Source organism: Salarias fasciatus, assembly GCF_902148845.1.
Source record: "Salarias fasciatus chromosome 7 unlocalized genomic scaffold, fSalaFa1.1 super_scaffold_4, whole genome shotgun sequence".
NCBI lineage: Eukaryota > Metazoa > Chordata > Actinopteri > Blenniiformes > Blenniidae > Salarias > Salarias fasciatus.
In genome coordinates, this window is record NW_021941229.1 from 12802786 (window position 1) to 12820057 (window position 17272).

Here is a 17272-nt window from a genome sequence, read left to right on the forward strand (position 1 = left end):
TCGGTTACACATAGATGTCGATGCTGTGACTGAATTTAAGGCTTTTCCTTCAGGTGGATGTTCGAAAATCTCCCATGAGCGTGGACGGCGACGGTGAGGCGGCGTCTTCCTCTGTGCGTTCAGGCACCGGGCGGTCCATTAGGCTTCATTTATTCAATGTTAATAAGTGTCAACACGGCGAGGACTAGTTAACACCGCTCGCTCTCCCCTGGCTCTGCGCCGCTGTGACTCTGACAGATAACAAACAGCTGCACCATAGGGGATGCGACAAACCAATACATCATGGGAGCAACAGCCTCCTTCCCCTTCCCTCCTTTTTCTTCTTCTTCTCTATATTCCCTTTTCATCTGCTCTTCACACATCGGGTTATTGCATCGCCTGTGTCATTCCTGTAATTTGTTTTTGTCAGTGTTTGCCGCTTGTCTTTGAAAGCCTGCTGTGTCTCGCTTGCAAAACAATAAAAAAAAAAAAAAAAAACATTGGCAACTAGTGTTTAGCAGGCACAGTGGCTCAAAGAGAAGATCAATCCTAAGCTATTTGCATTGTCACAGTCTGTGAGAGCAAAAGGTTAGAGTCAAAGGGAGTCTGCGGTCCAGCCACTTGAGGACAAGAAATAGATCAGATTTCTCTCACTGGGACTGGTTCAGAAATACAGATTTGAAGACAAAACAAAAACAAGTGATGCAAATAGAAAGTAGCTGCTATAAGAATAGAACTAAACACTCCTAAAAGGTATGAACGTGACTCTCTGCACCAGCGTGCTGCTCAACAGACAGAATTAGGCCACGAAAACACCCTGAGGACTCTAATTAAAGGATCTAATATTAGCAAGTAACTGTAAAACAGTGGGGTTAATAGCTGTTTAGTTATCCAGCTTAATTTCCAAGCCTGCAGCTTCCCATGATTCCTGTAAAGAACAAGTTTTGCACATTGCTGAAGTGCCTGAGGTTGTTTCAGGTGCAGATCTGGTGAAATATTCAAATTTCAACCTGTCAAATCATTTGTTTCTGTAATTAATACTTCTGAAAGTCGAAACATGACAAGAAAGAGCAAGACGGGGAGAAAAAGGTGAAATGCTAAATGGAAACGCTGAATTAGAGATGCTCTTTGTTCCTGAGACGGCACATTAATTACTTGAGGGAGTTTACAGTGCCAAATGTTTTGGCTTTGACGGTTTCACGAGCCGTGTTAAAGTTCTTCTAATAGAAAAGGCAACAAAATTTAAAGCGGAGCAGCTGTCAGGGCGTTGCTGCGTTTGGCGTGTTCGCCCAGAGGTGGGGGAGTGACGTTCGTGACGGACATCAGGACTGTAAGAAAAAAAGAAAGAGTGTGGAGAAGTTATTTTAAAAAATCAAGACGTATTACTGCAGCCGGCTCAGCTTCTCCGAGTTTCCGTTTAATGTGTGTAAAACACTCCAGACCTACGATCAATTAATGAATTCACTAATTAAAAGTCGCACTCTTGTGTTTCAATGAAATAGGGCCAGCGATGGATCGGCCCACACCCGGCTGGTTATGTGGAAGCTGTGCAGTGACAATGGAGCCATTGCTTCAGTGGCTTTAAAGAATTCATAAAAATACGAACATGTTTATCGCTCAGAGAAACAGATGACTTTACAGTGAAACTGAGAGCGAAGTTCATGAATCGAAACTCTGCTGTAATCTTCCCCCAACTGAATATCTGATAGTTGAAACACGACTGCATGACAGGAACTTTTAACTCTCGACTGTAATAAGAAGAATCTGTTGAAGGCCAGAGACCGTCTCGGAAATCAAACGACGAGCGAGCGCACGTACTGTGACGCTAGATTTAATGTAAATTGGATGCAAATGATATGGAAGGGACCCATACACTGTTCAGACTTCAATGCCTACTTTCTGCATGATTCGAAAGCTCTATTGCTGGAAAGCTCCACATATTACAGAGACGTTCATCTATTGACGTTCGTGCTCATACAGTGAATTTATTTGAAGTTAGAAAATGGGCAGTTGAATGCTGTGTGCATTGCGCTTCTGCACATCACTTTGTTGTGCAAGTGAAATGATGGATGGTAAATTTAAACTGGATGTGGTCATGCATTTTCATGTTAACCACACAATAAGATGTGTATTTAAGGGTAATTGTGGCTGCAGAGTCTTAAGTGCCACTTTATTTGACATCCCTTTATGAAATGTTGCCATTAGAATCCGATGGTTGGATGAAAATGTGAAACACATCAAGAAGACAAGAATATAACAGATGTACTTCAGAAAGAAGATGGGCTGTGCACACTGTATGCGTTGCTATGGAAATGGTTGCGCATTATGTGGGAGACTTCTTGATACAGTCAACTACGATGACTCTGAAACTAATACACTTAGCCACAGAACAGTTTGGCCTTTAAAGATTATGTTTAATGCACTGTTCAGAAAAAAAAAAAAGAAAAAAAAAAGAAAAGGGAAAAAGAAAAAACAACAACATCATAAATGTCCTTCCAGAGAAGAACAAGAAATGCTTTGCTTTATAAGATGGTGTCGACAGGTTCAGCTGGGGAGACAAAGAAGCCTGCGTTGCCATGACAGAGATTTAAATCAATGGGCCCCTCAGAAGGAAGGAAGGAAGGAAGGAAGGAAGCACAGACTAGGAGTTTTGGCAAATAATTAGGCTCCCATGAAAAAAGAAAAAATGAAAACACGTAAACCAGAATGTAGTTGATGATTGTTTCTTGGTTCACATGAAACACACAACTTCTAATAATCAGGATACAAACACAAGTCTCTTCAGTGAAGATCTTTTTTATTTCCTCCTAATCAGCACATTCGGCAAACTTATCGATGCGGATGTTGCTTCCATAGATCAGCGGTGTCAAACATACGGAACTAAACTCAGTCCACCAGTTTCCAAACAGCCTGTTAGAGAACTCCTTATTGCGTGGAAATTACCATCAACACATTCACTGAATTTTTCAAAGAACATAATTACTACTGCTCCCTATTATTTACCATGGAGCACACAGTAAATAAATCAGCAATAATAAGTGACGCCTCATTGAAATTCCAGCAAAGTTGTTGCGAGCAAAACAGCATTAGCATCAAAGAGATTGAATTTGTGAACACAGAACGCTGAAACTGTATAAGCTGAGAAGTGCCTGATGTGGAATTTAGTGAGACAGAACCCAGCACGAGGAGTCAGGGTTTTCTGTTCTCACAGGAAAGTGTATTTAGACTTTTCAGACAGAAGTCAACTGGGTGAGAGCAAGGCAGCAGGTCTGAGCGCAACGCTACATCACTCTGCCATTTCTGGCCTTTTTTCAGCTTATATAGAAGAGCAGCTCCTATAGGAGCCTTAACTCATCTAATGTCAGGACAGTTTGACTCTTCTGACAGTCATGTCTGCTTCCAAGAAACTTGAAACTTAAACATGCTCCTGAAACCCAAATAGTATCCTTTACCAACATTTGTCTGAAGAAGTTAGACGGTTCAGCTGATTCGCTAAGAGAGCACAGCCCCGACATCTTTGTTGGAACAAAGTTCCAATTAAAAGAAAAGCCACAAAGTTATTGTGATATTTGTTTTTGCATTGTCTGCTGTATTCTGCAGCTGAATTGCATTTATTTTTCTTTAGAATAACAGTGTGTTCTGGCATTTCTAAAACTGTAATGAAGTCACTATAGAATTGAAATGCTCTCGTCTCACATACCAAACAAAGAAAACATCTGGAACTGTCTTCATTTGGAGGTTGTTGTGCTATTTGTTCACAGGTCTGGCCCCAGAAATATGAGTCTTAACATTAGCCTCATGCCACAGAGGCTCATGTAGTCCAGTATTGCTCCGGTCATGTTCCCCACAGCCACTGGAGGTCACTTTTTACTTTAGTAGTGGGAATTAAAAGAAGAAGAAAAAAAAAAGTCAATGCTTTGCAGAAATGCACAATTCAATATACTCTCGTATATTTGGGATAAGTAATCTTGACCCGGTGCCTGACAGAAATGAACTGCAAATTTTGGTCTAACTGGTATCTTGACTCATATTTTCATTAAAAAAATAAATAATAAAACATCCTCCAATTGGGAGGCCAACCAATTTCATTTCCCCAGTGGAGCAGTAAAGAGTCGCTCACCTGGTGATATTTATGATCCTGTGGCGCTGCCAAGCATTTCAAGAGATTCACAAAATTTCCAACTATCTGGCAATTTTTCCCCCCTCCTATCTCCTACTTCCTCACACTGATGTGCACTTACGGCGTGCTTTGCAACATCCACATATCCATTTCACACAGCTGTGAACAGCCTCGCCGGGCTGCTTTCTACAATATTTTCTGAAAAAGACTTCCTGTAAATCTCTATCAATTGACCACAGTGGCACCCCAACCTTTTCTACAACATACTGATATTCCAGGAGAACTGATCAGAGCAGATGTGGCGAGGTTTTCGTGTGATCTGGGAGTGTTTTTCTAAATGTTACTAAGAATTTCCCTAAAGCAATTTGCTCCATGCCACACGTCCAGACAGTTCTAGCTGTACGATGCACAGGAGTGTCTGGACGGATCACGTCAGCACCGAAGTGACTAAAAGTCGATGGGAAGCTTGTCCATCTGTCAATTAACAACTGTCACTTTTTCACTTAACTGACAAGGAAATCTGGAAACACTGGACTGCTAATATGATGCCTGAGCAATACACAACACACAACCAAAGGGGATATGTTCAGAAGGTCAATTGTTTCTGTTTTTTTTTTTTTTTTCTTTTCCAAGCTGCTGATGGGGGTTATGATGACCTGTGCACCTCGAAAACTGCAAACTTCTGATCCCAACCTTGCTTCTTTAGCCTCTAGGCCACCACTGCACACCAATTCCCATCTATTAGCGTGACCCTGCCCATCAATTACAGTAATTGATGGCACTATATTGCCTGTAGGTGTTTTTTTGGGGGGGGTGTGTGTGTGTCTGTCTGCTCTTTGTGTTTGACCAGCTGACCTGTTAGGGTGTATCCAATTTTCACCCACAATTAACTGGAATTGTTTCCAGGAATCACTGACCTATGTTGGATAAAACATTTTTAAAAACTGAATTTTCCACAGCATCATTAACTTTTTTATCTAAGCGATCACAAAAACATCAATTTGTCAAAAACAAGTTGAAAAGTTGAAAGTTGATTTTTTTGTGTGATTGATCTCACCATATTCATTCCACTGGCCATATTTCAATCATTTTTTTGTGTTTTTAAATATAAATGTGTATTTGTAATTATCACTGTATGACAGCAGTGAGTGACTGATGTTCTCAACTAAGTGGTCCGCTGTTATAAATCTTTCCAAAAACATTTCTTGCACAGCGATTTAGTTTCAGAATCATTGTGTCTTCAACACACCCTGCTGTGGATGTGATGGCGGAGAGACGGGATGATTTATATCGACCCTGCAGCTCCATTGTATCAGAAACGCAACAGGCGAGATGGCGTCTGAGTGAACAGTGAGGGAGGGCACACACACACACACACCATACACACACACTAATGAGTTATGTGTGTGCCCATATATCTCTGTTGTGGGCAGCTGCTGGCTGTTAAAACAAACTTATGAGTGAAGAGGCCTTCTGAGTGAAAGGGGGCTCAAGGGGAATGGAGCTATAACTTCTTTATGGTTACCATGGCATCAAAGCTTCAGTGTGTCTCCGGTCAGACGTCTCCAAAGGTCATAAACGTCTTTGACAATGGCCCACTGATACAATTGGGGTGAGAAACCCATACGATCCAACCATCAAACTTTTAACTGGGTTGATACCATTCAAATAATACGGTCTGTTTTATTAAAAGCCGCAGAGTTTAGCTGAGGAACAGCCAGGGTCAGAGTTGTGTACATAATAGTAACAATAGCAAAGTAATAGGCTGAATATTTTCAGCGTTTCTGCCATTTCCAAGTAAATGAACAAGATTTTCAAAATTGTTTTCATAATATTTGTCACATTTTAAGGCATTGTTGATACTGAAATTTGATATACGGTATATTTGATATTGAATTTTTGATATTTGAAATTTCTAAGCGATGAAAGAAACAGTTGGTGCACTATAGCTACAGTCTTGCAATTTGAAATCTGGAAGGTTTCTACTTATGGTTTGTCCTAAAGCTTGTTAAGATCTTAATTAAATTCCATGATGTCTAACAAAGTTGGTAAGAAAAAAATCATTTGAAAAAATTAATTGAAATATTTAAAGGTGCCTTAAGGAGTTTGCACGTTTTATGCGAAACAGCGCCCCCTGCAGGCCTTGGGCGTAATGCAGCTTAGTGAAAAACACGTCCCTGCGACTCGCGTGCACGGAAGAGGGGGACTCCGTCTTCGCTCGTTTAGAAGTGCTCAAGTAAGATTTAAGTTTTTTTACCTGGTGGAGTCTGTGTGGAGCTGTGGCAGTGCTAGAAGCCAGTCTTTTCTTACTTTCTGGAAGATCCTGCTCAGTTGTTGCTCACTAAACATCTGGCGGAGTAATGGCGGACAAAATGAAACCTAACCAGCCGGAGCGTGCATTACGTCATTCCTTCCAAATTCTCCCCCAAAAAATGCTGGTGCCGGACTGGCACTGCAGCTTTCAAGTGACAATTTAGCGCTGTTAGAGGTACTTGTAATGAATATGTCAGGGCACATTGTACACATCATTAAAAATGTGTAACATATTTATGGTGGAAAATAAGTATTTTTAAGGTTGTAAAACTCCTTAATGCACCTTTAATGTCCACTTGTTTCTCTTTACACTGAATTGTTTTTTTCAGAAATTAAATGGAGGGAAAAGGCGACCCATGACCTGGACATTTCTCCTGCACTCCCATGATGCTCTCTGGTGCTCCAAAAGAGAGGTCGCCCCACACTGTGACAACCACTGGTCAACATGTCAGGATTTTAGCGATGAGACATCATTTCTGTGCTTTAATTAAAAATGCCGTCATTCAGCTGTTGCATTTTTTTTTTTTTTAAATTTTATATATATGCATCTCTCCGTCTGCGATGGGATCCACAAAGGTTGTCACAACTAATTCAAAATTCATTATTCCGTCTGTCATTCTGACATTTCAGAGCCAAAGTCATGTTTTAACCTTGTCCCTGATCACTTATTTATGGGAAAAAGTAACACATGTTTGAAAAAAAAAAGACAAAGTTAATGGCGAGGCAGAGCTCCATCCCAGCTGTTATTGATGCGACTGTCGGTCTGCTGCTTGACATTCACACCATGTCCATGCAGGTGACCTGTCGTAACCTTTTTTCCCGGATTACTTATTCATATGAACACAGTTCAGATAAATGTGCCCTGCTCTGGGCTTATTATTCCATTTCCTCTTTTGATTTCCCCTGTAAATTAACATTAATGGAATCATCAGAGTGCGAGTAAACAGAGTGCTGTGTTTATGCTGCTGCTCCAGTGCGCACTGCTCTGTTCCTGCTCTTTTCGCTGTGTATCCGTCATCCTTGTGTCCCCAATGTTTTCCTAAAGCTTCTAAAACTTTATTTGATTTTATGATTTTTTTTGACACAAAGAGCAGCGGCTTTCCAGCCACTCGCTTCTCATTTGGAAATTCCATTTGGCTTGATAAATAAGTCATGTTATTGTGTACCAGGTCTCTGTCTTGCCTCTCTCTCTCACGTGAGTGTCATATTGAGGGATAAATGAAGAGCAGGGATGTAAGTTTTGACTGTTTTCATCCAAATTTGGGAAGGGGAAAAATCATGCAACCTAAAAAGACTTTTCCTCGCGTGTAGTTATACTCCAGTTTTATCCTATATCCTCCAAAAACATGCATGTGAGTGTAACAGAGCCTAAATCACCCCGAGGTGAGACTGTGTGGTGTGAGGGTTTATCTCTGTGCCCTGTGAAACGATGGTGATCTGCTCAGGCTGTACTCTGCCTTTACTTATTGTTCGCTGAGATTAGCTTCAATGCCCTGCAACCAACTTGACGAAGTCCTGTAGAAAATGGATAGATTTATATGTTTTTGTCCAATCTGCTTTTAAATTAGTTTTAGTCGCCCACTGCCAGAGGTAGAGGGATTTTTTTTTTCCCCCTCTGTGATAAAAATAATTCAGCATAAGGAATGACGCATAAACCAGAGGGAGGGAAGATTTCTCTCCATTTCCTCCTGGAAAATCATGCATTGCTTATAAATAAAGCCTCAGCGGTCTCACTCGAACACGTTCAAGGACTTGTCACGACGCTTCCGGCATTCATCTTTAAGTGCGGGAGTTACTCTGCTAGGTGTGTTTTAATGGGCTCAGGTCATTTTTCATGCTCCAGATTTCCCGGGAATGTATTCTTCTTGCTGAAGCCTCGGAGACGGTGGCATTAAACACCCCAGCATGCTTTGCTCTCCCAGGATTACTCACCTTGGTCTTCCAGCTGGAAATCTTGCCCCATCCTTGAAAAGCCTCACAAACTTGTGCTGTCACACCCTGTTGAGCGCTCAGATTTTCGCCGCTCTACCCAGAGGACGCCATTGCTCCGTAAGAGGAGCCACTCGGGTCTCACACACCTATTGTCTGAATTATTTTATTGTCCTTTCGCTGTTGAGCCCTGGCGCGGCATATATGCAGTTCTCCCTGGAGAATCTGTTTGTAATATAAATCGTAAGCGTGATAGAAATGCATGCTTGAAAATATGAAATCGCTCCCAGCTCTACAGGGAGAAGCTAACAGCCTTAAAGGGATGCAAATGTAGCTCGGGGTTTAATGGGTTTAGGTCATTGCTCTCCATAAAAATGCACAAAGCACATCAGCTGTATTGGGTTGCGTTATGCCTTTCTAAATCATATCTAATCTGGTTAATTTGCCCTTTTTGTGAGGGATAATAGATGCAGATTGGTGGCAAATCATTTTAGATTAAGTCACAAACCAAGTAAATTGGGCAAAAAGTAAAGTTTCAAAAACTAAGCCTAATTGAATTGCAAATTATTTCTCAGAAATGCAATTTTTAAACAGTCTGCCTTTTCAAGAAGCTCTTTCTATTATTTGACTTGAGACAGAGATCACTGTGGAACCACAATAGCATGTAATGTTCCCTGAAAGATAAATGTACCCTTCAGAGGGGTCAGACCTTCAAAATGTCAGCTGTTAGATTTAGTAATGCATAACCCACTGGCAATCTTTAAGCAGCTTCTCTAAGACGTTGTTGTCCCTCATAAATCTTGAAAATGTCCTCTGTGCTTTTGTTGGGACACAAATGAGTGGAGACAGGCTATGAATTGCAAAGCCACAGTTCCTCTTTCTTTTTTTTAAATGCAGCAACAACACCTCTGACGGAGAGCAGCACCTTTTTTTTTTAACTCACATCATTTACAGGACATGAACTTCTAAAATGCTGAGATGATTATTCAGCTCATTTTCAAATGTGTGAAGACATCAGTGTAAAACAGTGCTGGGGTTTGCTCAGAGGAGGAATCAAGACTTCAGGCAATGCTGTCAGTGGAGCAGGAGCAAAAATCCAAATGTCCAAAATCAATATAACTAGGAGACACTGGGAAATCCAAACTCACGGCAGGGCTGGAATGGCAGATAAATGAACAACCAGTACACAGAGAACACACCCGACATATACCAAAGCCACCAGATGAAGACAATCACACAATCAGGCACAGGTGAAACCATCAAGCAATCAGACATGAGGAAGGGAAGTCAAAGAGCCTGAAGCAAAAGACAGGGCACCGATCACAAAATAACACAGGCTTTTTGCTTATTATGTTTCTGTACTGTCAACCTCTGTGTTAGTTATTAATACATTTATCAAATAACATACGGTGACCAGTCATATGCCCTTTTTAACAAATTTCCCATCCTGCCTCACTTTATCTTTGGTTTGTTTGGAGTTATTTACTTCCAGTGTCCATTAGGCGTGATTGGCTGACTGAAGTAGGGAGAAGTGTTGTTGTTATTCAAGCTACTTTGAAAGAGCGGAATAAACTATTTATGAGGGATCTTTTGAAGTACCTGCTGAAGCGAAGATCACCTTGATGAAGTGGGCAGGTATGCGTTATTTTTTGTTGGCCGGACTTGCCTGTATTATAGTTTCTGAATAAAGGATCAGCAAAACAAGATCACATCTCACAAGTTATGTTTGAGGGAGTCAAGGTGATTATTATTTCTGAGTGACTGACTGTAGCATGAGCTAGGAAGGTTGTTGTGCAAACATATGTAAATGTGTTTATTTATTGATTGATTCATTCTTCAAATCTAGTTTGAAACTGAGATGTGATTAATTGCAATTAACTTTTTATCTAAAAGACAATTGTAAAAATACAAGTCAAAGAGTTCAAAAGGCAATCTAGCTAGACTCAGGAACTTGTAGTATTTAACATATAAATATTGATGAATAACAGAGTTAGGTGTGTAAATCCATTTTTTAAAACGGAGTCAGCGGTTCTGTCCATACTGTCACCCTGTCATTCTTCTCCACTCACACTGAAACTCCAAGATACAAAGAGTATCGCCGAGGTTATTTCAAGAGCACACAAATGGCCCTTAAATTTCACACTGTTGACACCACGTCCTCTCACACACACACATACACACACACACTTCACATGGCGAATCCTCAGCTGTGTCCTGTCTTTCCAGTGCCACTCCATTTACCTGTTCCATTAAACCCTAAAGGGCCGACATAATGTGGTGATTTATTTACAGCCCAGGATCACTGGAGCACACTTAAAACCATGCTTTTTTTTTTGCTCACGTGGTTGAATATGCTGCATGAAATAAATGTTCATCTATACATCCTGGAGCAGCAGGCAGTATTTCAGCCTGGTGGCACTATGGGAACGATTATCCTCAGTCAATCCTAATCATATAAACTATCTGGATGCATGAACGTAAGAAAGGATTCATTACAGGATGAAGGAGGATCCATCGTCGTTCCCATTTTTCAATTTAACTGGATTATCATCTTCTTCAGCTCCATGAAATTGCCTAAGCTGCCCGGAGTCTGATACATATTTGCCCATGGACACTTGTGCCCTTCAGTGAGCAATAAAGGAGAGTGTAGAGGGGAGCCATTACCCTCCATGAGAGGATCACACATCCACATTCCTTTCTGCTCCTCCCCTCGCATGTTTCCAACCTCTTTTGGCTTCTGTTTCCCCACAAGAGACTGTGTCCCTATTCTTGCCTTTCCTCTTTATCTATTTTTTTTTCCTGTTTCTGCCATTCGCGTCTCTTCACTGTCCCACACAGCTGCCGATCAGTCATTGCCCATCTCATCTTCTCTCTGCCTCTCTTGCTGTCATTTACTGGTTTTGGTCCGCTCTTTTCATCCGTCTGTCCATCCCATCACATTCATTCAGTCTTTCAAATTAATTGCAGTAATGGCCTCAGCCTTTGTGCGACCCAGTCCTGTAGGAAAAAAAAAAAAAGAAGAAGAAGAAGAAGAAGAAGAAAAAAAAACATGCACAGAAGTCCATCTTTGCACTTCTTTCACACAAACACATTATAGCTCTGAGCAAGCAGCGCTGCACACATGCACACTGTCAACATTGGGAAACATATAAAGCATAGGAAAAACAACACATTTTATCTCTTCGTGAAATACTTTCTGTGATGAAACTGCCAGCGTCCCATGGAAAAGGAAGCCTTTGATTTATGTGTCCAGTGATTTGATTGGGTAACCCTTTCGTGGCACTCCATTAATTAGCGACCGGGTAAGTAAATGGCAGGGTGGAGCATAGCAGAAAGGACGAGTGGGGGGCTGGGGCTTTTTCCTTAATTACCTCAGTAACTCTGAGGAGCATCTGCAGAGAGGAGAGAGGATCAAAGAGCATGAGGAATAACGTCTCGAGCGTCGCAGCCAGCAGAGTCTCTCCACCGTTTGTCTCTTCCTCTCTGCAGAGGATCCAGTATCCTATTTCAGTTTACAAGTCTATGCTACATTTTGGTTGACAAGTTTAATCGCCAGGTGTTACCTAAGGCCTCACTTCCGCTGCAAAATCGTTCGGCTCTCTCTGGGAGGAATTCTGAGGCGAGTCCAAACAAGATGTTCATCGGACATACCAGAAAAGACCCACAGCGGCGGCCTTATCGGGCCCACCTCACCTCACTCCACTCTGTGTAAAGGAGCGTTCATTCTCCTCATTTGTGTCGATAAAAAGTTCTGAGTCATCAGTATTGACAAAGATATTGAGATCGACCTTTTAATGGCCCAAATGATCTATAATTCCATCTCTCTCCTCCAAACAATGTTTTCTGGGACAAAACAAGGCTGATACTTGTTTGCTTCTCCTCTCCGTCAGGAGAACCACAGAATCCACTAAGAGGCTCAGACCAGTCGAGGAGTTTGTTGTTTACCCAGTTCCCAGTCTTTCCATGTTGCCTGCATGCCTTTTGAATTCCCCCTGCAGAATATTGGGATGGTCATGCATAACAGCCTGTCATGCTGGGTGACTTTTTGGCATTTCACATCCTCCAAAAAAAAAAAAAAAGCTTCCTCCATGCAAAACAATGAATCAAGAAACCAACAAACAATATTTGCAAGGAGCCTTTGAGAGTCAGTTGTTTGATATGGAATTCAGACCAGTGGACTCCATCCAGATATTGTGCACCTGCGTCCATCCCATGTGAAAAAAGAGGTAAAAGTATTCAATTGTTTTACTGCAAAATGCCAAAAATAATTTTTTCAGCATTATTTCTGGGTGCAACATACTGCATTGTTTTTTTTTCCTTGAGCAAAAACCACATGCATCTAAAATATGAGTTCATTCAAACACATTTAAAGCAGTAATACAATGTAAGTGACCAGTTTTTATGTATGTATATATATATATATATATATATATTATAACACACTATATATATATATATATATATATATATATATATATATATATAAATATAATATATATAGATATATATGATATATATATATATACATATATATATAAACCAACAATAGAGAAAATTTAACATTATTGTTCACTAAAGTGAAGAACTAATGTCTGTTTCTCTAGATTTTCTACTGCGTCGAGCTGTTTTAATTTGTTGAGAACATGAAGTAAAGCTCCTGTTTGTTGTTCAACTTGCTTAAATATTTCAACGTTGGATCAATAGAAGCATTGCTTTAGCCTCACTGAGACGGATGTCCGCTGGAAACCTGACCACGGCTGTATTTAATATAAACAAACACGGAAATGTTTGCACTACATTATGCTACCAGGTCAATATTGCCTCACTGTCTGTCAAGGCTTTGACTTTGTTTTATCTTTTAACTGCAGCTTGCCTTCAGTTTTCAAGAGTCATAGCTGGAAGTGTTTGCATTAATAACCCAATGTACATTAGAAATTTGAGAACGCTTTCACTTCCAAAGCACTTGAAAGCTGTTTCACTTCAATCTTGCTGGTGTTGGTGATGGTCACTTCACGAGGCATCGTTCCCTAAATATGCAAACAGATCCCATATAGTTACTGATCTTTGAGAGTATTTTCTGTTGCATTTCTTTGCCAAAGTTGCTTTGTACCTACTAACAGAGCAAACCTGATTAGTTCGAGCAGATAACAGGAATTAAAATGCAGGGAGAAGACACGGTCTTTAATTACACCCTTACCTAAAGCAGCATGTAACACATGTAGGAACAAATTGTACAAACATCACAGACCTGCTGAGCTTCTTCCTGTTGTTTCCTTTCTGCATCTTCACAGCAGAGACAGAGCAAACACAGGAGGCGGCCATGTTGCCAGTTTTTTCGTGATGTACGATTGTCTCTACTCCAGTGGGCGTTCTCTAAATTAGTGATTTCCAATCGTCGTAAAGCCCTCTTGATTTTAAGGTCTCACATTGTGGAACAGGTCTTAAAGTCAATGAGTCTGCATTTAATGACTTCCTGTTCTCGTGTTTCATTGCTCTAAATGTTGATTAAGCTATCTGACAAATCCTCCATATTTATCAGTCAGAACACCGAAACCCTGGACGGAAAGGCTGTCTCTTAGGTGGACTAGAGCCGTGCTTGAGGGATTGCAGACAGAACATCAATCGCGGCTGATCCATTGAGACAGCCTGGATTCAATGGGTGCAATTCTAATTGGGCATCAAACAAAACAGCTGCTCCACTGATTAACTGAGGTAACCCGGACCCAGTGGTGTAAGCGTTTACTTAACCCGGGTCTACCATGTGGAACCGGCTCCCAGTTCTGCTCCTTCTCTCGTTTCAATGTAATTTCGTTGTACTACTGTAATTTCATAGTATTGCTCCATGTCATTGATGATTGTTCCTCTTGTAACCTATGTACCCTGTGTTTATATGAACTGTATGTAGATACAAGAAACTGTCTGTCCTATCTCCTTCTCTTTCTGTCCCCTCACCCCAACCAGAACAGCAGAAAGCCGCCACCTCTGAGCCTGGTTCTGCAAAGGTTTCTTCCTTAAAAGGGAGTTTTTCCTTTCCACAGTCGCTTATGCTTGCTCATGTGGATCTGTTGGGTTTCTCTGTAAAAGTGTCTAGAAAGGCCATCTTGTAATTGGCACTTCATAAATAAAGCTGAATTGAATTGAATTGAATTGAATTATCATCTTATATTTATCATCTGTTTGCCACACAGAATGTTCCTCTGGTAAAATATTGGGTTTCGTGTTCAGAAGCAGAAGTATGCATAGTTGTTCAAAAAGGAAAGAAGAAAGTTGAATAAAAAAGTTATAATTAAAAAAAAAGGAGTATTTTTACAAAATGATACTCATTACAATAGCTACTCTCAATTTTACACACTTCACGCTCCTTCTGTGGCCCTTTATATGTTACCGCATAGATATTCAATTTATCTTAAACCTCCTGTATCATCAAGGAAGTTTATTTTCCTCAATATGCTTTCCTTGATGACCAAAAAATCCTCCAAAGTTTTATCATCTCTCTGTGAGTGCCTTCGCATACACAACATTAATTACAACGAAATGCTTCATATTCCTGCAACATCTGCTCACCTGTAAATTAAAGTTTCCAAGTTAAGCTCCTCGGTGTCAACGTAAGAATTGAATTTTTGCAGTTAAAAATGAAACGCCAGGATCATTTATCCACAAGGAACCATTCGAATTAAGAAACCTGGAGAGGAATGTTTTATTCTAAGAATACGTTTCAGAGTTTGAGAAAAGAAAGTATCCGAGAAACTGCTGGATGGTATATCTGTTTGACTGCTCTGTTTATTTACAGGAGACACCACAGGAAGCCACTGTGTGTTGTTCTGTTGACTTTTATAGTTTTTATGTCAAATGTGATTCCTGCTGCTGCTGGCATTTGAATCCAATTCCCCTCCACTCAAGGTCAAAACCTGAATCACCATCAAAGAGAACACAGGACAAAGGAATTCAAGGATATGACAAAAAAAAGAAGTCCCTGCAAGTGTCTCCGCGTGTTTGTATTCTTTCCTATATAGTGGTGTTGCTCCGTTTTGAGGAGTCAATATACTACCTTAGTGAAAGCAGGAGTTGAACCACAACTAAACTTCTGTAATCAGTGCCAGTATGATCCCCGTCTAATGAGCCTGAAAACAGCTGTGAACACATGGTTTATTGAATAATAGATGTGAAGGGCCGGTGACTCCGGCGCTAATCAAACATCGCTGGACAAAGGTGGAATAAATCTGTAATACAATAGCAGTCATGTACATCTGGCTAAGAGGTAGAGCGGAGAAGATCTATTGATGGATGATCCAGCTGTGAGATCCATACATAGTGTGTAGATAGTTTTTTTTTAAGGTGTTGTGTCTGTGAAGTGTGATGCTCCCACATACACCAGGCTTGAGCCTTTAATCCTGAGACGAGTTGCACTCCGATCCACATGACATGCATCTTGTAGCATGTGCCATTTCGCGTTTGCTTTATCTGAAAATAAGTCAGCCCATCACATCTGGGCTTTTTTTTTTTTTTCATGGGAGGATCAGTCTCCCTCGGGCACCATGTGGAATATATCATCCGTTATCCAATTCCCAGGTGGCGGCGGCTCTGCTGGCAGCACATGCAGAGCCACTCCATATTCCACTGATCCTGGCCCCGTGATTAAGAGTCCCTTTGTACTGCTCTGTGTACACCAACTCCTCTTTCAAGATGAGGGCAACAATGAAAATCCCTCACCGGTGGGAAGTCTTTGCAGGAAGCCATGTCAATTATGTACCTGTGGAGCACAAGACGTGTCTCTGTAATAACTGACGAGGAATTCGGAGCTCCTGCGCGGCGCACATTCATGTTCCGATGGAAGAACAAAGCAGCGCTGAGACGGTCGTTTGTCTTGTGAATGTGTCACTTTTCTTCGCGTGTGAGAGGCAGCAGCAGTGTCACAGTGCCACAGTGACACACACACACACACGCACACACAGAAAATGTGAGTGAATGGCAGGAAATAATTAAATATGCGATTGGAAGGATTCAGTTCGACGTTTTTTTTCCCCCCATCGTTTCGCCCAAAATAGCTTCAGAAAACGAGCTTTTGTGAGGAGGAAGGAGTAACATCACACATCAGCGAAACGGGTTGTTTAATAATATAGTACACACTGACACCTCTGGGATTAAAGATCAGATCTCTGAACACTGCAGTGTCTCTGCACATCAGTCTGACAGGTACACAAACAATAACCTCTCATTCAATCATACTGACTGTAAAGACAAGAAAACGTTTGTGAGATTATGATAATCAAGCTACTTTATCTAAATTTGGAACCAATGTGTGAAAGCATCTAAATATTTAATTATCTAATGAGCCCTATTATCTGAGGAAAAAGCATGGAGGTCTAAATTAAAGCTCACCGAAGCTTTAACCATATCCATTCATCCATCTTCTATATCACTTCATCCAGCTCAGGGTTGAGGGGCACAGGATCTGATCCTGGCTGTGGCAAGAGAGAGAAGAGAGATAGAATCACCAATTAACCTCACACACATGATTTTTGACCATGGGTGGAAACCGCAGTAGGACAAAACTCAAACACACCAACTTAAATCAGGTAGGCGGTTTGCAGTGGCGGGCTCTGTGGTTTCACAAGCTATTTGAACGGCTTTTTGAGCTGATATCGAGTAGATAGATAGAAACACACTGGTAGGCACTGAAGACTGATGGCTACAAAGCTTAAGATCAGAACCTGAACATCGATCTTTTTTTTTTGCATTCATATATAGCTACAGGTCCTTTAATATGATCGTTTTCAATCGGATTGAACGGTGATTTTGGAAAAATGGGCAAATGCACTCAATCATTCCACATTCCAACCTCACTGCTGGTTAACGAATCAACAACTCTAATGTGCACAGGGTTGTGCTCATAAAAACATTAAAAAATTATGCCTGGAATGTATGTAATTA